Genomic DNA, 26,677 nt, shown 5'->3' on the forward strand with positions numbered 1-26,677 from the left:
TCACAGGGCAGCTATCGTTTAAGACTTAACAATAATCATGAACCCACAATTTAAAAACATGCATCAGAAACCCAGCTATAAAAAATGTTTTTAAGTTCAGTAATCATTTAGTATGCATAACCAGAAAAAAAAAAAAAAAACACTTTTTTTTTTTTCTTTTTTTTTCCAGTACCCAAAGCAAACAGTAACTCATTTTTCTTTACCCCCTAGGCTGTGCTAGAGTACAAGTCTACATGGTGTACTTTGGAACAGAAATTTACCACTGATTTCTTCAAAAACTTGGGATAAAATAGACCAAAGAAATAATGGTGTTCTTCAAAAGTGATCTTTAAAAACATTTTCAAAGACTGTTCTTTTTTGAGCAACCTTTTCACTTTTGATTAATATTCCTTCCTGTTTTCTTGTTCAGAACGTCTCTTGGAAAAGGAAGAGAAGGGAAGGGAAGGGAAGGGAAGGGAAGGGAAGGGAAGGGAAGGGAAGGGAAGGGAAGGGAAGGGAAGGGAAGGGAAGGGAAGGGAAGGGAAGGGAAGGGAAGGGAAGGGAAGGGAAGGGAAGGGAAGGGAAGGGAAGGGAAGGGAAGGGAAGGGAAGGGAAGGGAAGGGAAGGGAAGGGAAGGGAAGGGAAGGGAAGGGAAGGGAAGGGAAGGGAAGGGAAGGGAAGGGAAGGGAAGGGAACAGGCGGCTCGGGGAGGTTGTGGAGTGTCCTTAACTTTTACATATTTTGCCAAAAAAGGAAAAAAAATGAAGGAAGGGAGGAAGGGAGGAAGGGAGAAAGAGAGGAAGGGAGGAAGGGAGGAAGGGAGGAAAGGAGGAAGGGAGGAAGGGAGGAAGGGAGGAAGGGAGGAAGGGAGGAAGGAAGGAAGGAAGGAAGGAAGGAAGGAAGGAAGGAAGGAAGGAAGGAAGGAAGGAAGGAAGGAAGGAAGGAAGGAAGGAAGGAACTGAAGTTTTTCAAGATAAACTTGTTTAACATCTAAGCAATTTGTATTCATCACAAACACAGCAGCTCAAATATTTTTGCATTAAGTTCAGCTCTGATAAAGAACATAGGTGTTCGTTCAAAATACTCCATTAAAAAAAAAAAAAAAAAAAAAAGACAAATTCTTTTAAATTTATGAGAATTTAATGTGGTTGAAGAAATGTAATAAAAATCTACAGCAAACCTTGAATCTGTTTTAGTAAAATATATAACACATTTTCTCCATTGAGATATTAACAATACTTTTCAAAAATTTTTGAGATTAGGCTGATGTATTCTTTCCATTACTCAGAAAAGTCTTATTCACAGTTGTATTGTCTACATGTTTTATCTGGGGGATTGAATACTCATGGCTATGAAAAGCTTACTGCTAGCCTTAAGACACAATCTCATGAGCTTCTGAGACACAGTCTAAACAGAAAGGTGGCACCTACAATCTACTCTAAATCCTGTAATTTGCAATGAAGTAATAAAAGAGTGGGGTAAACTCCAATCCCCCCGAGCCACACAAACACAAAATGTGCTTGTTTGTCTATTCTCACATTTAAGGTCTTTTTTTTTTTTTTTTTTTCTCCTAGAGATATGGCATGGCTTGGGACAAAAGTGTGTGCTAAGGCAAGAATATTGCAGTTAGAAGTAAATCACATCCTTTTTATACAGTGTCTTTAACCTGTCATGGGAGATTAGTCTCATAAGCACAAAGAAAATAAGTAGAATGTAGTGAAGAGAGAAACAACAGGTGGTCTGGCCTGGTCTGCCACGGGCCAGTAATTTGGAAGACCAACAGAAGTTTGGAGAAAGAGTCATGAGGGACAGGGAGACCAAAAAAACAACAGTTGTGAGTACCAGCACTTTCCCAGACATGCAGCTTTACCTGCAGTGACTTGCTGTGTCCATTTACCTTTGAGCCCTTCCCTTGTACAGGAGCAGCATGTGCTCAGCTTGGCTGAAGGACATGGCAATTGATCGCTCTCACTAACACAGATGAGATTTAGCAGAAAAACAAGTTTCATTCACAGATCAATATCAAGTTTTCTGAGCTGGCAGTCAAGACAAAAGATTTTTTTTTTTTTTTTTTTTTCTTTCACTTGTGAACTGAATACTTTTAATATTAAAATCATTGACAGGATTTATATGCAAAATGATATACCTTTTTAACAGCTGCTTCTGTAGAATAACTATACCGTTGGATACTCTTGCTCTCTTAGACAGCTCAGATTTCCAAATACTTATTCTATTATGGAAAAACAACAACAGCAACAACAACAAACTTTCAAAAATATTTAATTTTCTCAGGTTATTTTACATTCATGCATCAGAATAGAAGCTGGTCCATATAAGCCAATATATTCAATACATTAATAGGTGAGGTAGAATAATGAAAACAGGAATTAACGTTTCCTTTTTTGGTTTTGTATTTTACTACTGGTGTGAAAAGTTATTAGTAATTAGAATAAATGGCTTATTGGTGACAATTATCTCTGTTGTTTTAGATGCTTGTATGAAATACAGAGAAGCCCTGATGGTGAAATGTATTTGCATTTGATTTAGACAGATTTTTGTCACTTTCAGCTTAAGTTTTTACAAACCTCTTGAAATGTGCAGTAGGTTTTCTGTTTATTTTCTTGTTCATTGTAAAAATATTTTAAAAAGTGTTTGCAAGGAAAAACTAGAAACAATTAATAAAATGGCATTTATGTAAACTTTCAAAATGAAACTATGACTGCTGCAATCTTTTATATATATTTATAGGACTAATTAGAGAATTCATCCTAGTTTGCCAGAGAGTGGGGTAACTAAAATTCATTAGAGAAACAGTAAATGTAGAAGGCACTCTTAAGAAAGATATAAACTAACATTGTGATAATGTGCAAAAGGCCTTACCTTAAACATTTTTATATAAATTGTCTGCTAAGGTACTAAATAAAAAGAAAACACAGTACATAAATGCAAATGTGAACTCTACATCCTAATATTTGACAAGGCTCCATTAATAATTTCTGTAACTTTTTTTTTGTAAAGAGGTGGTCATATTTCTACCTGCTCTGAGTTTGTGTTGGGTCTGTCTGAGCTGGAGTCACCTTTTCCCTGCAGCAGCCCGCACAGTGCTATACTCTGCACTCGTAGCTGGAACAGCACTGATATCATTCCAGTGTTGTGTCTATTGCCGCACAGTGCTGGCACAGCATCAGGACTCCTTCCAAGCCCCCAAGAGCCAGCAGGCTAGGGGTGGGCAAGTGATGGGGAGGGGACATTGCCAGGGCAGCTGACCTAAACCAACCAAAGGGATATTCCATAACACCTGATGTCACACTCAGCAATAAAAAGGGGGGCTCTCGTGGGGGAGGGGGCTGTTCCTCCTGAACAACTGCTACACGTTTGAGGCCCTGCTTCCCAGGATGTGGCCGAACACCGCTCGCTGATGGGAAGTAGAAAATAATTTTTTCTCTCTCTGTGCTTCCGCGTGGACTGATTGTTTCTTTTGATTCTGTTTTTCCTCCCCATTCCCTTTCCCTTTAATTAAACCTTTCTCATCTCAAACCTTGAGTTCTCTGTGTTGTATTTTCTCCCCCTTCCTCTTTGAGGAGAGGGGGAGTGAGAGAGTGCTTGTGGTGGAGCTCGGCTGCCCACCTGAGTAAAACCACCACAGAGTTACAGTTGAACTACCCCAGCTTTGAATTAAAGCTTCTTTCTTCTGACAACAACTGTCATTAATTGTTGGAATTTCAAAAGAAACAAACAACAAAAGTGAAACCAACATAAGACACATAAACAAAAAAACAACAAGGTTTGCACTATGAGTTACTGGCATTTGACTGAGTATATTGTCTTGTTTCTTTAACAACTCTGGTGAATAGATTCCTTGACTCTGTCACTCCTTGACGTAGGCTGCAATTGATTTTTTTACTCTCTGCTTTTGCTTTTAAGGAACTTTTGTTCCTTACTGCACCAGATTTTATCCAGAATAAAGAATGTTATGGTTCTACACATGTTGCATCAGAAAAACACTAAGAAAACATCAGACCATGCCCTTCCATAGTATGATACCATTTTTTTGATTAGTTTGCTATTTTCCGTAATGGAAAAGAGGGAGTAGATTGTGCATTGTAATGCATGATGCTTAAATGTCTTCACGGTTGTTTTTAAAGCAATAACCACAAATGATCCCATGGAAACAGTGAGAATAAATCTTGGTTAGTCTGAGTTCCTTACTGTTTGGAAGTTGATGATAAGTGATACAGACTAAAATTTCCACTATTTTAGCACTGGTGCTATAGCAAGACACGAGCAGAATCCTGTCCATAGAATTCCACTCCATCAGGATTTTTCTCTGTCTTAAAATTACACAAGGAATCCCAAATATTTTCTTCTTGGTCACTTTATGGTATAGACCAAATTAGAAAATCTGGGAGCAGAGGGAAGAGGAAGGAGAAATGTCTATTAAAACCCAAATTAAAACAACATATACCCTCATTGTTCTTGAGGGAAGGTGAGCAAGCTTGTGGTGGAATCAAAAGTTGAAAGAGACCTTGGTCTGTCTGGGAAAGTTAATATGGCTCATTATGAGAATTTTCACAGTGTTTCATGACAGAACTTCAGCCCCCTACACCAGGTGATGGGTGGGTGGGATATTGTCCATCAGTAGGATGTATAAAAATGTCCCAACTCAGGGCTCCCTTCTTGAGTGGCTGACAGGCACGGGGCCCTGCTGCCAGCATGCACATTCTTGTCCTAGGGCTGTGACCCAGGAGTACAGATCTGTTTGATGTAACATGGAGAATTTACCAGGACACAAAATACACTTCAGAAATTCATTTTACCCTTTCAGAAACTTTGACCTCTAAATACTTTAAGATCTACTAGAAATGATTTCACGCAGTAATTTTTGTTGAGATGCCTGAAAGTAACTTTCCTTCTCTAATCTTCTCCAGTTTTCAGCTTTCAATTCATTTTTGCAATCTGCATTTGTAGTTTACATTACTTTAGTAGTGTAGTGTAAATCCAGAGAGAAGCAGCAGCAATTTTATGGTGGTTTATAGTGCCGTCAGCAATAGAGAGAAACAGCAGAGAAAAATGTAGAACTGGTTATTAAGGATGATTGAATGGAAAGCTGTCACCCAGGCTGTGATGCTAGAAATCAATACTTCACATGGGTATTTCAAATCCAGTAGATAAAGATACAATAACTGAAGTATCTGACTGCAGATACAAAGGACACTCATGAACACCATCCAGAGCCACCCTGAAACCAATCTGTGGATGGTCATGCTAAGAGAAGTCTGAAGTTACAAGGAAAAAAAAAAAAAAAAAACGAAGTGTAATGGTGTAATCTGCAAGATTTCATTCAGTTTTTGCAGAAATCACCTTTTTACAGCCTGTCATGTTTATTTAATTAATTAATTTATTTATTTCTGTGAACTTAGAGTTGTTGAGTTGTTTTTTACTTGTAACAAAAGTGCCATGGTGACAGTAACCTGCTTGTTTCTTCATATGAAGGAAAAACATGAAATGATAATGCTCAGACAGGAACAGTTTGCTTCCAGCAATCATTCTTTCTCTCTCTCTCATCTTTAAATCTTAATGGAATTACTTATTTATGTTTGCAGATTTAGGACCTAGGAAGGCTAAACATAGTTTTGTAAAAATGGAAAAAAGGTGAAGGAAAGGTGCTTTCTTGTACTGAACCTGCCTAGATCAATGATTTTCAGCATGTGGCTAGTGACTGCTTGGACACCAATGAACAACTTCTAAGGTCATATGAAAACTGATGAACCATCTTCTTTGTTATTTGAAACAAATGAAAAAAATAAAAAGAAAAAAGTTGAAAATAACTGACTATTGCTTTGTTCTCAGAAGCTGGCTTGTACATAGCAACACAATTTCTATTCCTTTATAGCAATGACCTTTTTCATAGTAAACAATCATTTTCTTCTCATGAAGGACTTGATAATACCACTGCTCTCTACTGAAATTTTGGACTGGAAGTTTTAGCAATCGCTTATGTGAAGGCTCTGGCAGGAAACTAAACTCTGCAGATTTCTTGATACCCAGGCTAGGAAGTATCATTCAATCTCTCCTTGCACTCCAGTCCTAAAGCACTGTTACAAATGACCAGCAGCCTCTGTTGGGAAGGAAGGATGCAAAGCTATTAAGTATAGGTGCATCTCTACAAAAATCTATGTGATCTTCAAAAATCAATGTGATCTTAAAGAATCCACACCAACAATCCAGAGTTTTCTAAAATTATAGAGGTTGAATTACAGTAAGAACTCAGAATGCTCTATTGTTCTAACAGCATAAAGTCAGCAAGATTTTTTTTTTGTTTGGTTTTTAAATTTCAAAATAAATTAATGAGTACATTCACTTATGAATGTATTTCTTTTAACATAGTATTATTGCTCTCTAGTGAAAAACTGAATATTTTAAAATTGTTCTTGTTTTTGTTCTAGTTTTTCCCCAAAAGAAATCATTATTTCTCAGTATTTTTTTAAAGCTGATCCTTAGAAGAAAATTTGCAGATTTTCTCTTGGAGAAAACGTTTTGTACCAGTACTCTGCTTGCATTATAGAATATTATCAGTAAGGACATCAGCCAATCTGATTAAACAAAAGCTCTGCTGGTGTGATTGGACCACAAGATGAGCTAATAAATAAATAAATAATGCAACCAGGCTTTACTTTTTCCCCTAAATTTTGTTTGTTTGTTTGTTTCTTGTTGTTTGTTTGTTTGTTTGTCCTGTCTCTCTTACCTTTCTGAAAGCAAGTGATGGAATAATATCTCCAGCAAAAATCTCATGTAACCTGTTCATTAGCAGTCTTGCATTTTGCGATATAGGATGAAAAATGATAGTTTATTTTTTTTGTTTGTTTGTTTGTTTGTTTGTTTGTTTTTTTCTTTTTTCTTTAAGAAGAAAAGAAGCTGCTCAGGAGAGAAGCATTTACTGTTGATAAAACCAGAGTGATTAATTTATATGTACAGCTGCTTTTGAGGCTGACAGTCATTTCATAGCAAAACTTGGCTCTTTTTCAAAAACGAGGGAAAGGTTCTGGCGGCAGCGCTGCCATAGGCCAGCTTCTGTCGGAGCAAAGGAATTGCCCAGATATACAATGAGCTTTGGAGCATGTAAATGGCCTTTTCTACACCACTCATGAACTAAGGGGTCATGATTCTGTGTCTTTCTGATCTCCTTTTACATTTTAATGCTGTTTTGGGTGCTTCACAATATAAACATGTATTTCCTAGGAAGAAACTAATCTGATGTTGACAGCAATGATCTATGTAGTAAAAAAGTTCTAAAAGCAAAATAATAATTTTGTGTGGTGTGGGTGGCTAAGGAAAGTTTCAGGAGACATCTATCTACTCAATCTGTAAGATAGAAAGTGTTTACCAACCTTCCACCACCATGTCTAAGCCCATTTAAATCCATAGTTTTTTCTATTTATTGGTATATCGTCTGTTTTTTGCTTATCTACAGTTCTTATATTATCTATAAAACTTATTTAGCTATATGACTGATTTTTTAAGACTAATTCCTTATTTTTTTCTGAATGAGTAGCTAGAAGTCAATTAAAGAATTATATAGGTACCTAGCCAAGTTCTGAACCACCCTAAAGGAAACCTTTTCAGGGAGTGGAGTGTCTAACTCAGAGACATCAAGTCTAACCTTCAGCAAGCCACATGTTATCAAACCTCTGTACACCTAACTGCTATTTTTTGTTTAGTGTATAACAGAGCAAACTTGAATTTAAGTGTTAAAATCATTGAGGAAATCATCACAAATCTGAGTAAAAATATTTAAATATCTCCAAAAGATTGTTAGAAGTAAATATTACAAAAACTGTAACAAGTAGTTTAGTGTTTTCTAATCTTCATATCCATAAATCAAATATTTTTTATTTCTTTCCCAGAACAATCAAGATGGATTGCATAAAGACTCATATCTCATGATGCTCATTTAACTGAAGATCTAAGTTTAAATCCTTTTAAAACAATTAGGTCAAAACATTTCTAGCTTGAGTCGTTGCCTACCTATTTTTTTTTTTTCTTGGAATTATAAAACATTCAGTCAGATTTATGTGCTTATTGCATTAAAGACTCACGGGTTGTCAGAAACACCTTGCACATTGCACTATCAATAAATAGAAAAGCAACAAATTTAGCAGACTATTTAAATGCTGATTTGTGCTCCTGAAAGAGGGGACAAAATGCAGCCTCTCTAATTAATAGAAGTCAACTACTGTCTAAAGGAAATGAACATATGTCTCTGTTTCCACTATAATTTACACCTTAATAGTTTAAGTCCAGATTCCAATAGCTTTCCTCATAATATGATTTTAATTTTTTATTTATTTATTTTTTTACTCCATGAGTGCATACACAGAACTGAATAAAATTATTGGGAAGTATGACATTAATCACTGTTAAAAAGGATAGCAGGATCTGCTTTCATTGGTAATATAAATCAAAAGCAGTGTATGTTTAACATTTTGCAGCCCAGTTATCAAGAGTATTAAATATTTATTACTCAGAAAAAAATCTTTACTCTCCTATTCTCCCTCAATAAATGCATTTGTCTTTCTTCCAGCTGACACCAATAAATCTAGCATTCAGTGCAAAAATATGAAGAAAATAAAAAGAACATTGATAAATTTAAATAATAATTGTATAGCAAGTTTCAACAATATTAATGCTGCTATTTTAAGGGAATAGAAAAAAGAGAACAAATCTTGCAGAAATGTATTTTCTTATAAGTAGAGCTGTTGTTCCTTTAGTTACACCTGAAGTAGAAGGAAAATTGCTGAAAAGTGTCCTTTGTATACTTTCTTGCAGTAATTATATACTCAGACTGTATGAACAGCTACCTAAGTATGCAAGTCATGGCATAGAATATGATATCATTTATAGAAAATGCAGATGTTGCAGCACATAATTTTTCTTATAAAAAGCAAAACTTATTTAGTTTATATATGTTCTGGTCCTAGGTACTTAATGAGATTAATTATTTGTGGCTCTCCTGGACTGTTCTAAGGACAGACGAGACATTAAAAAAAAAAAAAAAAAATAAAAAGTGGTAGCGTTCTTTCTGAGTCTCAAAGGATAATGTAATAATGTAAAAGAATGTCTAAGTATGTTTACTGAATAATACCTAATTAAATCGACTAAGACTTAAACCTATATTCAGGGAATACAGCTGCAAGAGGCAGTGAGAAGGTTGTGTAACATCAGGGAGGCTGAGGAGCAGTTAAACAGGTGGATCCTAGCACTATCTTCAGGGGACTGACAGCTCATGGCCAAACATCCTGAAACTCCCTCACATGCATTCACAGAAGGAAGTGGGAGCAATAACACAGGAGAGTGGAAGCTGGCAATGACAAGGACTCAAGGACTAGCAGGAAGAAGAGCTTTCTCCCTAAACCTGAGGTGAACTTACAGAACTGTTTCATCTTTCTGCAGACAGAAAAGACACATTGCAGGGAAGGTGAGTAAGACAGCCCAGTCTGCTCCTGGTGTAACAACCAGTGCAACTAAGAAAAGGCAATTGGTGATAGTAGTTAACTCTTTTTTGAGAGGTACAGAGGCACCCAATTTGCTCTTGAGGAAAGCCTGCTACTTACTAAGGGTTCATATCAGGGATGTCATGAAGAGACTGACAAATCTCATACAGCCTAGGAACTATTATCCATTGTTGTTTTTTCTTGTGGGAACCAGGACTCCAGTGCAGCCAGGAGCAGTCTGAGGAGTATCACGAGGGATTACAGAGCCCTGGAAGCATCAATAAAGGACTCTGGAGTGCACTTTTTTTTTTTTTTTTTTTTTTTTTTTTTTTTTTTTTCCAGTTATATTGGGTTTATTATGGCAAATATTTGGTAACAGGAGGTTGTAAGAGTGACTTCTGTGAGCAGAGCCCAGAGGCTGCCCCATGTCATATCAGAGACAGCTCCATCTGCTCCATTTGCTCCAAAAGGGACCCACCACTGGCCAGGGCTGAGTCAGTGAAATAAGTTGGTCGTGCCTCTGGGAGAACAGAGTTAAGGAAGAGTGAGAAATGTTGTGCAATATCTAAAAGAGAGGAGTGAGATGATATTGAGAGAAATAGGTTGTGATCCATGAAGGCACCAAGATCAGTGTAGAAGGAGAGCAGAAGGTACTCCCGGCACCAGAGCAGAAGTTCCCCTTCAGTCTGTTGAGAGGCCTCTGGTGGAGCAGACTGTCCCCCTGCACCTGACAGGGGCTCAGAGAAGATCTCCACACTGCAGTCTGTGGAGGAGCCCACAGTGCAGCAGGGGAAGAGAGTGACCATGAAGGAATAATGGAGATAAAGCATTATGAACTGACCATAATGCCCATTCTCTACTCTCTTGTGCCACTTGGGGGAGGATGTAGAAGAGGGTGGATGGGGGGGGCGGGAGGGGGAGGAGGAGAGGTGTTTTAATTTGTCACTGTTCTAGTCTGCTAGTGATAGGGAGTAAATTATATTAATCTCCATACATTGTGTCTGTTTTGCCAATGATAACAATTGGTAAGCGATCTCCCTGTCCTTATGCCAGTCCTTGAGACCTTTCCATCCTATTTTCTCCTCTTTTTCATTTGAGGTTGGAGAGTGAGAGAGTTATCGTGGTGGAGTTCAGCTGCCCAGCAGGGCAAAATCACCACACCTGTTAAATCTGGCAGATAAACTGGTGGATACAGGACTGGTGTCACAGACAGGGGGTTCAGCTACATAGACAACTCTTTCTGAGAAACCTTGTCTGTTGGGGGCTGATGAGGCCCACCTGTCAGAGAAGAAGAGCACCTTTAGTCATAGGCTTGCCAAGCTGAAGAAAAGGGCTTTAAACTGAAGTTGCTAGAGGATAGATACCTCAATCCATCCTGCTCCTTCCAGTTTGATACCAGTGTCAGTGATAGAAGCCCAGAGTCTGGAGAAGGGTCAAAGGTCACCAAGAGAGCACCTGAAGAGTAGCACAAAGGAATTTCCAGTACAGCTTCATCTGGGGCCCAACTTAAACTTCTCTGTGCTAACATGTAGCAAGACGAATAAACAAGAGAAGATAGAGCAGTACACATTCCCGCAGGACTATGACCTCTGGCATTATGGAGACATGGTGGGATGGTTCCCATAGCTTGAGTGTTGGAATGGAATGATACGGCTTCTTTAGGAAGGACAGGCAAAGGAGACAAGAAGGGCACATTACCCATGATGTCAACGAGAAGCTGGAGTGCAGGGAGCTCTTTCTGAAGATGGGTGAGGAGCCTTGGATGCAGTGTTCATAAAATGGTGGAGTTAAGGAACCTGAGTGCAGTGAGAAGGGAGCATAGCAACCTCATTACCCTGGACTCTGGGAGAGCAGACTTTGGCCTCTTCGAAGATCTCTTGGTAGAATAGAATCTTAGAATCATAGAATCATTCATGTTGGAAAAGTCATTTAGTCCAATTTTTGACCAGGTACTAACATCTATCACTAGACCATGCTACTAAATTCTTACCCTACACATTTCTTGAAGACCTCCAGGGATAATGACTCAACCACTATCGTGGGCAGCCTGTTCTAATTTCACATAACTCTTTCAGTAAATAATTTTTCCTAATACCCAAACTAAACCTTAGCACAACTTGAGAACATTTCTCCTTATCTTAGCACTTGGTGCTTGGGAGAAAAGTCCAATCCCCACCTTTCTATAGCCTTTTTTAAGGTATTGTACAATGCGATAAGGTCTCCCCTGAGCTCCCTTTTCTCACAACTAAGCAACCCCAGTTCCCTGAGCTAATTACGGCAAGCTGAGCAGGGTGGTTGACACCCTGGAGGGAAGAGATGTCATCCAGAGGCTTGAGAGGAGGGCATATGTGAACACCATGAAGTCCAACAAGGTCAAGTGCAAGGTCCTGCACCTTGATAGTGGCAATCCTAAACACAAATGCAGGCTGGGGGAGTTGGTTGAGCTCAACATGGGCCAGTAACATGCACCTGCAGCCCAGAAAGCCATCTGTAACATGGGATGCATCAAGAGAAGCATGGCAAGTGGATGAAGGGAGGTGATTCTGTATTCATCTCTGGGGCTCCCAGCACAAGAACATGAACCTATTAGAACAAATGCAGAGGAGGGCCACAAAGATAGTCAGAGAACTTGAACACCTCTCCTATGAAGACAGGTTGAGGTAGTTGGAGTTGTTCAGCCTGAGAGAAGACAAGGCTTTGGAGAGATCTTTAGTGTGCCTTCCAGCACCAAAAAGGTGCATTAAGGCTGGAAAAAAGACTCTTTATCAGGGAGTATAATTACAGCACAAACTGAGAAGGGTAGATTTAGATTAGATATTAACAAGAAAGTCATTGCTATGAGGGTGGTGAGGCACTGGATGAGGTTACCCAGAGAAGCTGTGGATGCCCTATCCATGGAAGCGTTCATAGTCAGGCATAATGCGACTTTGAGCAACGTGTACTAGTGGGAGATGTTCCTGTCCATAGAATGGGGGTTGGGATTAGGTGATTTTTAAGGTCCTTTACAACCCAAACCATTCTATGATTCTATGAAAAAAATGGATGCACTGGAATCCCTTGCTTATGAATGTGTATTCCTGCCATCACTGTTTCCATCCCTGAAGGCATCAGGTAAACTGAGCCCTGGCTTCATTAATATCTGATGTAGAGAAAGAATGAGCTGCTTTGCTGCTCTTCCTTTTCCCCAGTGCTCTTATACAGGTCTGTTCATAATATGGTAATGATCACATATTCTTTTAAAGAATATATAAATAAGTACAAATAAGGTATGACAGATTTCCACTTTTTTTTTTTTTTTCTTTCTTTAGAGAGGTATCATGAGCAGAGACTTGTTTCCAATGTTTTCCATCATAGTTTCTATGGGTAAGACATGTTTTCAGGTCAGATCCATCTGTTTCAGGAAAAGATGCTGACAATATTGGCTCAAGAGTTCAACTGATGATCTTACAGAATTTATCATAGAGGAAAATGTTTGTTAACTCAACAGGTGATGTTTTCTCAGAATTCTCCAAGAGAAAGAAAAAGTCTCAAAACTATATGTAAAAATATATATATACAAAATTTTCAGAGTGAGATGATAAAATGATAGACAAATATATTCTCCTAATCCCAGATTGATATTATCCAGAATATCATTGATTTCTTTGACAAAACCAACCAACCAACCAAACAAACAAACAAAAAGCCTGTATCAATAGCTGTAGTGATGATGAATTGCAAGCTGAGATATAAGGGACATTGAAATGACTGAATATTGTCTAAATATTGAGAAAGAGATGAAAATTTCTGCAACTCCAGGAGGGAAAATAATAATAATAATAAGAAGAAGAATAGCATAATGATAGTAAACTGATCACATAAAAAAAGATAGACTTGGAATTGTTAAGTGGTATTAAAATGGGGTGACTGGACATGAAATAGTCTCTCAAGAAAAATTACATAAACATTAACATGTAAGTGTGACTGCACAGAATGTTAAAGAATGTGACAATGATAATAAGATGGACTGCACAAGCAGTTGTTATTAGTTTCCTGCATAAACTCTGTGGCTCCAAGAACACATTCAAGAAATCTACAGTTTTACTTCAAAATCTGCCATATATCCCTGTCACATATAGAGAGCCTCTTAAAAGCTTGTATGGTTACAATATCTGCCATATGTATTTATCATCTTAAATGGCAGGAAAAAAAAGTCTACAGAAAAGGAAAAGATTTTATGAGTCCAGTCCATTTTACCACCAGAAACACACCACATGCCAAATAAGAAATAAGTTAAGTTCCATTTTAAAGCTAATTAGATTTTACTTCTCTTATTCCATCCAATTGCTGCTGTCCAAGAACCACACTCCTCTCACACAAACCTCCATCTAATTTCAACTCATATTTATTCATATATATGACTGTTATGCTCATTTGTTCTTGTGCCAGCACCATCCTTCAGTTTAAATAGCTCTTCTCTTCCCTGGTATTTTTTGAGGGGACAATTATACTCCCTTTTCTTCCCTTGTATTGCTAGTCTAAACAAGCCAAGTTCCCTTACTCTCCTCATCAGTTCCCTGATCATTTTAGTAGTACTACTTGGTATTTTCTACAGCTAGAGTCCAGCTTTCTTTCATGTGGGTGACCAAAGAATAAGTAGTATTAATGATGAGCTTTTCCTGATGCCTTATGCAGAGGCTTTAATAGGTTCCCTGTCTTCACTGGGAAAGACATACTTGATGAATTTCCTTTTTTCATGACCACAGCAACATCTAAGGCTTCTTGCTATGCTGTGATTGATTAAAATACCAAATCTTTCACCCCTTTCTCTGCCAGTTCCAACTGATGAGTTGCCTGTTTGTACTAGCATTTTGTTTTGTTTTGTTTTGTTTTGTTTTGTTTGTTTGCTTTTTTTTCCTCCAAATGTATGAGATGGCATTTTGAACAATTTAATTTTATCCAAACTCAGATACCTCTGTTGAACAGGTCATTCAGTTCTTTCTGTATGATATTCTGATTCTCCTGTGTATTGATGATGTCTCTCAAATTTGTGCTATCAGTAAATCTAATTATTATATTCTCACTCCTTGTTCCCAGGTTATTACTATTGTATTCTCGGTGCAGCAGTCTGAGTTACACTAGTAATTTCTGCTGAGCCCTCACAATAAAGTCCGTCATCATTTCTCTTTTGTCCTTTTATAGTTTCCTGTTGTAACAACCATTTCAATCATCTTAAACTAATTACTTCCCATGAGATATCATTCCATGATATGCTGTATTGAAACCAGATGAGATGAAGTTCATCACTCACCCTTTACTCCATAAAATACATCTTGTCAAAGGGATATTTATCATGACTAAAATCATCCTTGCCAATGTTTTTGTATGGTTTGTGTCAATCTATTAAATTCAACCTGTATTTCCGTATATATGTATATATATATGCATATATACATATATATATATGCTTCAGATTTTTTTTTATTTTTTTTTAAAGCTAAGGAACTTTCCTAAGGCACCTTCATTAAGATACACAAGTATAAAAATTCTCAAGAATACAAGAGGCCTGTGGTATATATAAACCAGAATCTGTTCATTCCAAAGAAAAGAGAAATGTCTGGGAAGTTTGAAGTGATGAATGAATAAAATAACACAAAGAAGTGGACTGAAAGGGGGAAAATAGAATATTTGGGTATTAGCTGGGATTTTCCTCTACAGATGACTTTATAAGATGGTTTTATCATAGTCGTTAGCAACATTGTCATAACTCAGAGAAAAATATTTTGTTTCTTTGTCTATGACATTCAGGTAGGTTTTCCATTTAGATGGTTTTGTGGAACTAAATGAGATCTTCATTTCTGCATTCAGAATGCAGAAAGACTGGGACATATTAAAAGTAGAGCAAGAACAGCTGAGGCTTCTGGTGTGAGGTAGAAGAAAAGAGACACTGAAGGAAAGAAGTGTTTGATAAGCACATAAGTGAAGACTGTGTCCTGGAACGATGGAGGAAGAGAGTGAGAGCAACCACAGTGAATATCTGGAAAGAAAATGTATGCTATTTTTAATATTTTCCTTCATTTGCTTATAAAGGACTTTTTATGAAGGTGATTTAATTCATGAGTAGAATTAAAGATAATTATATCATATGAATCTGTATTTCATCTGTTTTACTCTCTGTCCTTTCTTTTGTCAATTTTAGTAAGACTGTTCTGTCAAGAAAATTCATATTGCATCATACTTTGGAGAGAGTTGAATGGAGATGGGGCATAGGGAAACTTTTGTCATTTCCTTCTTTCCATGATGTGGTTTCCTCTAGGTGGCTTGGCCTGCTAGGTAAATTACCATCAAAATAAAGACATAAGTTCTCTTTATGTATATATACACACATATATATATATATATTCTCCATTGAGGTAATAGAAAGACATAATTGCTTAAATAATAAAAGCATAAGAGAATGCCTACACACCTATCAGTAAGACCATTCCATTCTTTTGAAGATACCTCCTCCACCTGAGAAACTATTTGCTGCATGCACCTTCTAAGTGCGCTTTAGAAACTTTAGAAGCTTTAGAAGACTTAGGCCTGATTGAATGCCCACAAATGAGGGCTGAGCGATGTGTTGGCCCTGGGACTCTCCTTGATGAATAACAACATAGCCAGATGGGGAGTGAGCCTGGAGATTTGTAGGGAATTATGCTACAGGGGTCTTTTAGGTACAGATACTGCATGTATACGGTAGTCTTCTAAATTGTAACAAAGTCAGAACTGGAAGAGCAAGATGATAATGTCTTGCTGGAAAGGGTGTTAAATTACTGTTGAAAGCTATCCCTGTGGTGGAAGCATAAAAAGTGCAGGCTGGGTATTTGGTATCCAAGCAAATTACTTGCAGAATGATTACCTGGAGTCGTACCAGCTTTTGTCTATTTAGCATTCATTAACATTGCTGCCACAGTTCTGTTTGCAGGCTTGTGTTAAAGCCCACATACATGCCAAGAGAGAGAAACCTGAGAAAGTGAGAGAAGTGAGAAAAGAGAGAAGCCACAGGAGCAGAGCATGGCTATTCACTCCAACCAAAGCAACTCTGCCCGGCTTTCCCAGAGCAGATCTACAGAGAGAAAAAAGAAGAGAAACTACAATTGCTGCACAAATCAACCACACAAGGTTTCAATGAAACTGTCTTGTGTGATGTAGGAAGATCCACATTATTACTGTGAACCACGTATTATATATATTCCTGAGTATACAGAAACAGGATAACCAAAATGAGGTAGCATTTATGACAATGAAAACAAAATTGTTTGAAAGAAAATTACTTATACTGTTATCTTTCACTTTTAAAGTAGGAAATGTTACTCCCTTCCTTCACCCGCTGCCTTTTATTGGCACATCTCACAGATTTTTAAGAGCGCTCTACTTACTTTGAGAATTCCCCCCCTCCTATGGATGTTTGTCAAATGTATCTTCCTGAATACTATGTGCAGGAAATCAAAAAACTTTTATTCAGACAATAAATCCTTATTGATACCCTTCACCTTTTCTCTGGAGGTAGGCCTGTGTACTAGCTTCCCCAGAACATTAGTTTCCACTAGGTTGCATTGAAAACCTCTGCAGCCATTCAGGGGACTGGAAAGCACAGATGTTTGAAATCAACAAAGATGACTATTAGCAGAAGTATAATGGTCACGCATGTTTTAGGGAAGGGGAGGTCTAGGATAGCAGACTCTTTATTAGGGCTGTAATCTTGCACAGATTTTATTGTACTTTTAGGGAAGACAATTTTAAAATCTTGTCTAATATTTTTGCAAGTCTTTCTTTTTAATTGATAGGAAAAAAATGAATGAAAGGGGAGGAGGGGATTATTTATATATTTTTTTTTCTTTTTCAACAGGGCCAAATAGTTCTTCAAACTTAGATCAAATATTATGGCAGCATCAGTTCTAGACAAAACTCCATTCTTGGGTAAGGAAGGGAAAGAAAAGAGGGAAAGAAAAATGGTTGGTGAAATATCTAGCTAAAGAATACAGTAATTTACCTTTAGGATTAGTGATAGGAAGGATTTCACAGAGGGGACAAAGCAGGCAGTAGCAAAGAAATTGAAGCCTAACACTACCTGGTGTAGGATATAATCTAGGTTACTTTCAGAATATCCTTAATCCTTGCCACATCCCATCCTGATGCCACAGTCCAACAGAAAAAGACCTACAATTTAGTTTTCCTAATCAGAGGTTTATTCCTGCTTCCTTCACTAGATTTGCTGCCCATAACATCAGATGCTATCTGATGCCCATAGCATCAGGTGATGGGATTGCATCAGAGAAAATATTCCCAGCCTCTCCTGACTGGCAGTCAGCAGTAGGGCAAGAAAATTTATATCTAAAAGGCTGAGTAACACATATTGGAGAATTAGAAAATGATTTAGGTTTTCAAGCCCAATGAAGGACTTGTGGCAAAGACCTGAACAACTCTGGTAGGAAAAGCTTTTGTTTTCAATTTCACTTCCTATAAGCAGGAATGTTTTTACATGGTATTCTGTAAGGTGATGCACTGATGGAATTTTAAATAACAGCAGAAAAGTATTTAATTCAACTTCAGAGTTGCTAAATTGAGCAAAGGAAGTATTCTTAAACATAGTAATCTGAAAAGAGTTGTAACTGCAAAGCAATAGCACTTTATTTTTTTTATTTCATTTTATTTTTTCCAAAAGAAAATGTTAGGTGTTCACCTGGAACACTGTTTTCTCCCCACCACCACCAGCACCCTTCCTCCCAGTTCCAAAAGACTATTGGGAAAATAGAGAGGATTTGTAAAATCTATTTTCCCTAATAGGGGATTGAGTAGCAGAGGGATGAAGACTGCAACCACTGCTTTTGGAACACACCATTTTTTTCATTACACTGTTGTTATTAATAGCAGATAACTTCCCAGGCACCCCTTTCAGTTATTCCCTCATTAAGCAGACTTATACGTTCACTCCTAGTTGCCCTCTCAGAGCAGCAGTGGGGAGGTCAGCCCCAGCTGCAGACTCACAAGCTGATGGTCATGTTACCTTCAGCATAGCTCTTTGGAGAAGTCCTCTGGTGTCCTTGTTTTATCAGGTATGTATATAGCCCTGCACATACCAGTAACCAATGCTTTGTGGTCCAAAGAATATATATTGCTGATGGTGCCAGTGTTCACTGGTGGCATCCAGCAGGTCTGACTGGTTATTGGTGTCTTGGTCTATCAGTTCTTGTAGAATCTGTAGAACTTAGTCTCAAGAGCTTGTCAGTCTTTCAGAAATATCTTCATGCTTCTTTCTCAGCAAGTATATTCCCTCTCCTTGGCCAGCTCTTCTCTGGTATCTTTTTTTCCTTCCAAACCTTTGAGTACCTGTAGAACTCATTCCCACCAGCTCATGCAGAAGGAATTTCTGTGGTGGAGCATCAAGCCAAGAGCCACCAAGAGGGTACATGTCACCTGAGGGTACGTGTCTTAGAAGGAAGGGGTAACTGGAAATAGTTTCTTTGATCTGACAAAGAGGAAGCTAACGGTGACAACAACCATCAATACTTGATGATTACTACTCTAAGCCACAAAGACAATTACGTTTATTTCTATTTAGTCATAAAAGATGGCTAAACAAGGAGCATTGTCCATAAGTCTTCTTTTGGGGTATTCAGGGTGTGTGTTGGGAAAAAAGGAAAAAAAGAAAACTAAAAAACAAAACAAACAAAAACAAACAAACAAACAAAAAACAAACTAATTGGAAAGGTCACTGGAACAGGCTATGCAACATGATTGTGCACTTGCCATCATTGGAGGTTTTCTACACTCAATAAGATAAAGCCACAGTTGATCTGATTTAGTTTTGGCTACCTGTCTGCTTCAAGCAGGAGTTTGGGTTAGATGACCTGCAGAAGTCCAACCAACATTTCTATAATTCTATTAAATAGTAAAACATGCATTCTTAAATGTTGTTAAGGAAGAGGTCAGTTTTCTCTCTTTGGTGTTTTCTACAGTGAATAACTCTCTTTGGTCAAGGAAAGTTTCCTTCAAACTATCTCAACAAAGTTTTCACTGGAACTAATGCATTTTGGAAGTACATGTTTCAGAATAAAGCGATATTTTCTGTTCTGGGAAAATAAAACAAAATTAAAGTAAAATAAAATAAAATAAATAAAATAAAATAAAATTCGATCCAGTTTAAATATAATCCATTGTATAGTACGATTGCTCAAGTCAGCTACGAAACACTTCAGACAACTTTGTCAATACGCTTATAAACAATGCAAACTTTGTAATTTAAAAAAAAAAAAATCACCTTCTGACGGGTTCCTGGTGAAGCACAAACAAGTCCAAAGACAAATTTCTAAGGGGAGTAAAGAGTGCACAATTAATCTGGGAAAGACACCAATTAATAGATCAATGGTAATTCATTTGGTATCTTGGCAATAGTGTGAGGTATGACCCTACTCTTTGTTAAAAAGTGTGAATATAAGCAGTGTTGACATTCACTAGAAAGCTCTGCTCCTTTTCAGGGCCTCAGAAGCATGGAGTATGGGCGCAGGTGGTTTTGTGAGCTTCCCAGAAACTCCAGGCTGAAGTTGAGTTGTGAAATATAGTTTCATATTTCAGCTTCTGTACTCTGCTGTGAGCTTCATACCACTTCAGTGATACCTCTATATAGCTGGCTGCCCTAGGACATGTCACCTCTGTAAGCAGATGGAAGACTACAGTAACAATTTGGGCATATCTGATGCAGATTTCTTATCTGTTGCAATTTAACAGGGGAGAACAACGTCGTGTAAATGCCTATTCTGAGTTTGCTTTCAAAAATCAGTGAAGGTCCAAAAGGTTTTTTGCCCCTGACCTTTTTGCAGGGCAGAGATGCATGCTGGAGGTGACTGCTCCTCTACGAGGCTTGTGGCTGGTTTTGGAGAAGGGCATATAGAGTTTCCTCTGATTTGGGATTGATGGCACTGTGATGAAAGTATATACCCATTACAATATGTGCTTTTTTCCACTCCTGGCTGCATGAAGATGTCCCTGGGTAGAGCATTTCCATTAACCTTCAATGTGCAAGGCTTGAGTTTTTCAATGTAATTTACAGCAATCTTTAGAGCATATAGTTAAATTTCTCTACTTTTTTATAACTGTTTCCCTGGATAGAAATAACTTCTAAAAATCTAGTGTAACTGATTGCAAGACCTATCCACTTTAGGAAACTCTATTAATTTTAGTGAGAGAAAGGAGTCTGGTGTCCTGGTCATCAGATTCCCCCAACAGCTTGTTCTGCAAGCAGCTGTGACAAGCTTTTCCACACAGATACTCAGTAATAGATGTCAGGCTTAGTGAAGAATATATTTAGAAAAACTGTGTACAGAACTGTTGAGTCCTCATAGATAAAATAACGAGTGGCAGTGGTTGCAGTTTAACATGACATAGTCTTGACAGAGGAGAATGTTTTCCTAAGGAATGATTTTGTGTCAGCTTTTAGTTATTAAAATGAACATATTTAATTTTGCAGTCTGGGTAACATGCAGAACAAAGGAAATCAATGTAACAAAGTTAATAATTTTGATTCTGTGACTCTTCTATTGACCAGTAATTTAGCTGAAAAGTTGCAGCTCTGATTAGGTGTACAAATATAGAAATGTATTGATTATGGGACTGAAACTCCTTGAAGTGCTCCCTAAAAGGGACCAATGTATCTTTTAAGAGGAAAAGGTCTTAATGGTCTTTCAACTTTCACAAAACTTCATGAGTTGACATCTCATTAAACAACAGATAATTACTGACTTCTTTATGAGCTATCAGCAAACTTGGATGATATTATGGTGAAGAACATTTACAAAAATGTACAAAATCATAATTTGATTCCAGCTCATAGGCGTAAATCTTGTTAACTGCTGGAGACTGAAGCAACAGAGTGAATTGTGAAACACCCGAATTTGAATAAAGCCTGATCCCTGGGACTCTTTGCAACCTTGCTATCTTTCACACTGGTGTTATTTTTTAACTCTATTTCCCTTTTCTGAAACAATGAAATAAAAATTAGTCTGTCTCAAGATCTTTTATAACTGCTGCTTTGGTGTTCATGGACCAGGCTCCGCCCACAGCCTTTAAGTCATAAAATCACATCCTGTTTGACCTTTCCTCTCTGTAATCCCTGAAGAATGTCTAAGAGTTCATCCTCTGCTTAATGTCCCTTTGGTATGATCAATACAGAGAGTCCCTTTAATAAGGCTTATGTCACCATTCTTTGTTTTCCTGTGGTAGTCTTTTTTCATTTCCTGTCCATACCATGAGTAAATGTTTACAACAGAACTTTGCATTAGCAAAATTCTTCTCAATAATGCTCATTCAATATAGATACATAGAATCAATGTTATAATTTGGCCTCAGATCCTTCAGGAAATACTGTAAGAAAAGCATATGTCCCATCCCACAGTTGAATAATTTGGATGGATATCCTGGTTGAAACAGTTCTTAAAACAAATAACAGAGAGCAAATATATATATACATATAAATGCTTCATCCATTTGACAACAGTTGTCAAACTGAGAATTAATTCTATAACCTAGAATTAATAACCTAGAAGTCAGAGATGGATTTTCCATTGTTCATAGAAACAACTTCAAAAACCATATAAATAAATTCATTCAGGAGGGTGAGTAGGGAAAGCTCTTGTCCTCTGCAGATGCTTGGGGTGAGTGGAAGGAGTCTGTACCTTTTAGGTATAAAGAACATAGAAGAGAAAGGAGAGGTCTATCATATCTATATGAAAGATGAATGCAAAATAGTCTAAGGCATTCAGTTACATTCCCTCTAAGTCAGCGAATGTACCTTCATATGGTGACTTGTTCTACCTTAATAAATATATATAAACCTATATTTAATCAGATATTTCTTTAAGGGATTGAACATGAAGATTGTTTGAGGGTAACCTGAACACAAATTTATATTAAAATTTTAGATTTGATCACACATTACAGCTACAGAGACAACATGAAATAGTTTAGTATTAGCAACCAACTTTTCTTCCCTCCTTGTAACTGCAAAGAAGTGCTAACACTTCTTTTTTTTTTTCTAATTTTTGTAACTCAAGTTCAGATGAAAATGTAGAATGAAGCCCATTGTAGCAGCATTAAACTTATTCTAATTTATCACAAGTAATACATGTTTGGAGCTAGAGACAGCTCCTAATATTCAGTACAGTGAACAAAGCTTGAATCCAGATAAGAATATAGTACCAAACATTTCTATGATATAGAAATATGCATGTTACTCCAAATAAGAGTGGACAAACTTTTACAGGTTTTGGTGCCTTCTAAAAGAAATACCAGACCAGAAAATGTACAGCAAGTGTAGGTGAAAACCCTGAAAAAACAAATATCAAGATTTATTTCTACTGATCAGTTACTTAATTTTCTTACCTTTTCTATTTTCTCTTTATTTTTTTCCTTTTTAAAACTGAACTATGCAAACATACATTGATTTTTTTTTTTTTTAATTTTTTCTTTCTTGCTTGCAAGAGCAAAAACATCAGAACATAGATGCAAATGTACATAACACTTCTAAGAAGCATTAGTAGAGCTTTCTTTTCAAAATAACATAATCAATGCTTTTCAGTCAATAGATGGACTTGCAATTTTATGTCTGTTATTACACATTAACAGGAATTAAAATACCCATGATTATTTTGACTCTGACACTACATTTTGCCTACAGTTATTGGTAATTACAGAAACTTGTGAGAGGTGATTCTGAGAAGCATGGTTCCGGGGGGGAGGGAGGGGGGGAGGAAGTGTGTATTGGGGTACGGGACACTTTAGCCCTCTGATTAATTCATATTTAAATAGACCAGTGTGAGAATACAAAGCATTTTGATGCAAAACATTTTGAAATATTGAATATATATGAGGTCCTTTTCTTCACACTTTCCTTTGTGTATGCTGCTCATCTTCCCTGAATATGTTGTTACTTACATGTTTCCAAACCCAGATATAATAGGAAGTATCAAACTGTCTGAGTCTTGCTGCTGCATTTGACAAGGGTATATCTTCTTCCTGTTCTTGTACACAGAAATCATTACCGTGTAAGCATAAAGCAATTATTTATATGCTTGCACACAAAAGACTTCTAGTGGGTTAACTACCAGTATGCCTAATACCCCAGTAAGACACCTGAGGAGTTTTTGTTGAGGCAGAAGACAAATTGTCCCTAACTGTTCTCTGAGCAAATCTTCAGTGCTTCTCTACCACCAAATCACCAAATCTCTCAGTGGCCTGTATTTTTTTTTGTTTGTTTGTTTGTTTGTTTGTTTGTTTTTGGTTTTGTTTTTGTTTTTGTTTTTGTTTTTGTTTTTGTTTTTGTTTTTGTTTTTGTTTTGTTTTGTTTTTGTTTTTGTTTTTGTTTTTCACTGAGGTTTTTGTCCTTTTCAGTTTTGATCACTTCTTCTCAGTCCTAGAGTTAATGATCCCTTTCCTAAAAGTCCCAGCTCTGTAATTTTACCTTTCCTATTGTATGTGGCTGTCCTGGTTTCAGTTAGGATAGAGTTAACTTTCCTCCTAGTAGCTGGTAGGGTGATGTTTTGGATTAGGATCAGAAGAGTGTTGATAACATGCTGATATTTTAGTTGTTGCAGAGCAGTGCTTACATTAAGCCAAGGATTTTTCAGCTTCTTGCTCTGTCCTGCCAGTGGGCTGGCTAGGGGTGCAGCAAGAGCTGGGGGGGGACAGACCCAGGACAGCTGACCCAAACTGGCCAAAGGGGTATTCCATACCATCTGACATCGTGCTAAACAATATATAGGGGTGGCTAGCTGGGGTTGGGCGGGGATGGATTGCTCGGGGATAGGCTGGGCATTGGTCAGTGGGTGGTGAGCAATTGCATTGTGCATCACTTGTTTCGTACATTATGTTATTATTATTATTATTATTATGTATTATTATTAATAATAATTTTCCTGTTTTAATAAACTGTCTTTATCTCAACTCAGAGGCTTCATTTTCCCATTTCTCTTGCTGTCACGTTAAGGGGTGTAGCTGATTAACCGTTACGGGCCCGGTTGGATTCAGGGTACTGAACCAGTCGGACATTCACCAAAAGCGCGTTAACCGTCTGGGGGTCCGTTCAGACATTCACCATCAAACCCTTAACCATCTGGGGGTCCGTTCAGACATTCACCAAAAACGCATTAACCGTCTGGGGCTCTGGCTGGATTCAGAACACTGAGCTATCACGGATAACCACCCTTACCCTAGTTGCACTTAATGAGAGCTATAATCAAGTATGGTTTATTACAGCAACAGATAATCAGGTTCTTTTGGATTGCCTGTGATAGTGACTGTCTGCAAAAGCAAGCTAGCATGCATGAAATACACAGGTGTTACAGGTGTTACAGGTGTTACAGGTGCACGGCCTAGAAATAAAAGCATTAAAAAGATCAAAGACTAGAGAGATTTATAAGCAAGTATTCAGATCTCACCCAAAGGCGTCCCAATGGGGGGGGAGGGAAGAGAGGCTCAGCCCGTCGACTGATCCCAGGAGTCAGGAGGTCCTAAGGATTTTGTATTTCCTCGGGATGGTATCTCCCCTGACGGTGGTATCTTCCCTGACATCCCCTCTCTCTTGGGCCAATTTATATTATTTTCTATCTTTTAGGTGGAGCTTGAGTGGCTCTAGTCAAGCATATCTTAGTTATGTTTGGTGTAAAGTTCTCCCGTCTCTGTTTAAAGTAATAGGCTCCGAGAAATTCAGGGTGCATGCTCAGTGGTGCTCAAGGTGGTCGCACCTTGGAGGCAGGTAGCTTTTGGGATGGAGGTGTGTTTTGGTATTATAATGGTATTATAATGAGCAAAAAGTACACTAGGGTACAGCATTTGTCAAAACATGACAGGTCTTTTGCTCAGGGTGGCAAAAAGTGCAGCTTTGTGCACAAGAACAATCAAGTCCCCACCTGATTACAGAGCCTAGCCGTGGTGTCTCCACTCCACTCTACACTCCGTGCTGTTCCTTAGGGCTAGCACACCAAGTTTCCCCAGCGCGATAGCATCTAAGGTTGGGAGCCTAGGGAACGCTCAGGTAATGCAGTTATGCCCTACCCTGCCACAACAGTGGCTCTGTCCTACAGACTTGCTTACAGTTGTTCTTCACAAATTGGAAATTTCCTTAGCATCTTGACCCACAGTTTTACCACTGTGCCATAGTGGGTCAAGGCCATGGACCATGACGGTGGCTGGACTCTCAGGGGAGTGCTGGGAGGTCAGAGAGAATTTCACGGCTTCTGGGTGGGGAGAATGTGGCAGAAAAAAAAAGGAGTTGAAGGACGATGGCACTGAGGCCTGTTTTTTTTTCCCGTCCTTCCCATCCAAGCTTCTGCTACTTAGTGATTATATTCTTCCCTCATGGTTTCCAATCCAGTTGAATTCCTTGAACTTTATTCCTCTGCCTCTTCAGTCCATTCAAACATGGACAGTTCTGCTAACTTCCCATTTAAAGTCCTTTTGCTGTTTCAGTGTACTACTTTGAACACAAATCCACCGTTGTCTTCTGAAGAGACAGAAATTAAAGGAAAATAGAGAGATGAAAATACAATCCTGTTCACAAAGAAAAGATAATCTTGACTGAATTAATGAAGGAAATGGGAGAGATGGATGAGGGATAATGTAGTGAACTACAGAAGTACTGAAGGAATTTATCACACAGCCTGGCAAACACACACACAAACAAAACAAAACAAAACAGAAACTACAGCCTAGTAGTGAATAGCAGTTTTCCAAACTGCAATAAATGATGGTAGCAAGTAACTTCAGAATGTCCTTTTCTGAAAGATATAAATTTGTCACTCTAATTAAGAAGGAGGAAAAGTGAGTTTTAGAAAGATTTTTTTTTTTTTTTTTTGAGTAGCCAAGTAATAGTACCGAATTAATCCAAATTTCAATGAGTGTTATGAAGTTGTTTTTGTTGTCTTTTGTTTGTTTGTTTGTTTGTTTCCCCTTCCTTTTTCCTTGCTTCTTTACATTCTCACTTGGTTCTGGCTTGCAGAGGGATCAAAATATATTATTTATATTGTGTTTCTGATCTTGATAGAACTGAAAAGAGGAAGAAACAATTATTAATTAGCAATTAATAATTGAAGGTTGTGTTAATGAGACCTAAAGCTATACAGTTATATACAGTTACTCAAAATCTGTTTAAATATATGTTAAACACACTTCTAAAAGGTCAGTTGAAGCTTATC

This window comes from Aythya fuligula, chromosome Z (assembly GCF_009819795.1).
Source record: "Aythya fuligula isolate bAytFul2 chromosome Z, bAytFul2.pri, whole genome shotgun sequence".
In the NCBI taxonomy this organism is placed as follows: Eukaryota; Metazoa; Chordata; class Aves; order Anseriformes; family Anatidae; genus Aythya; species Aythya fuligula.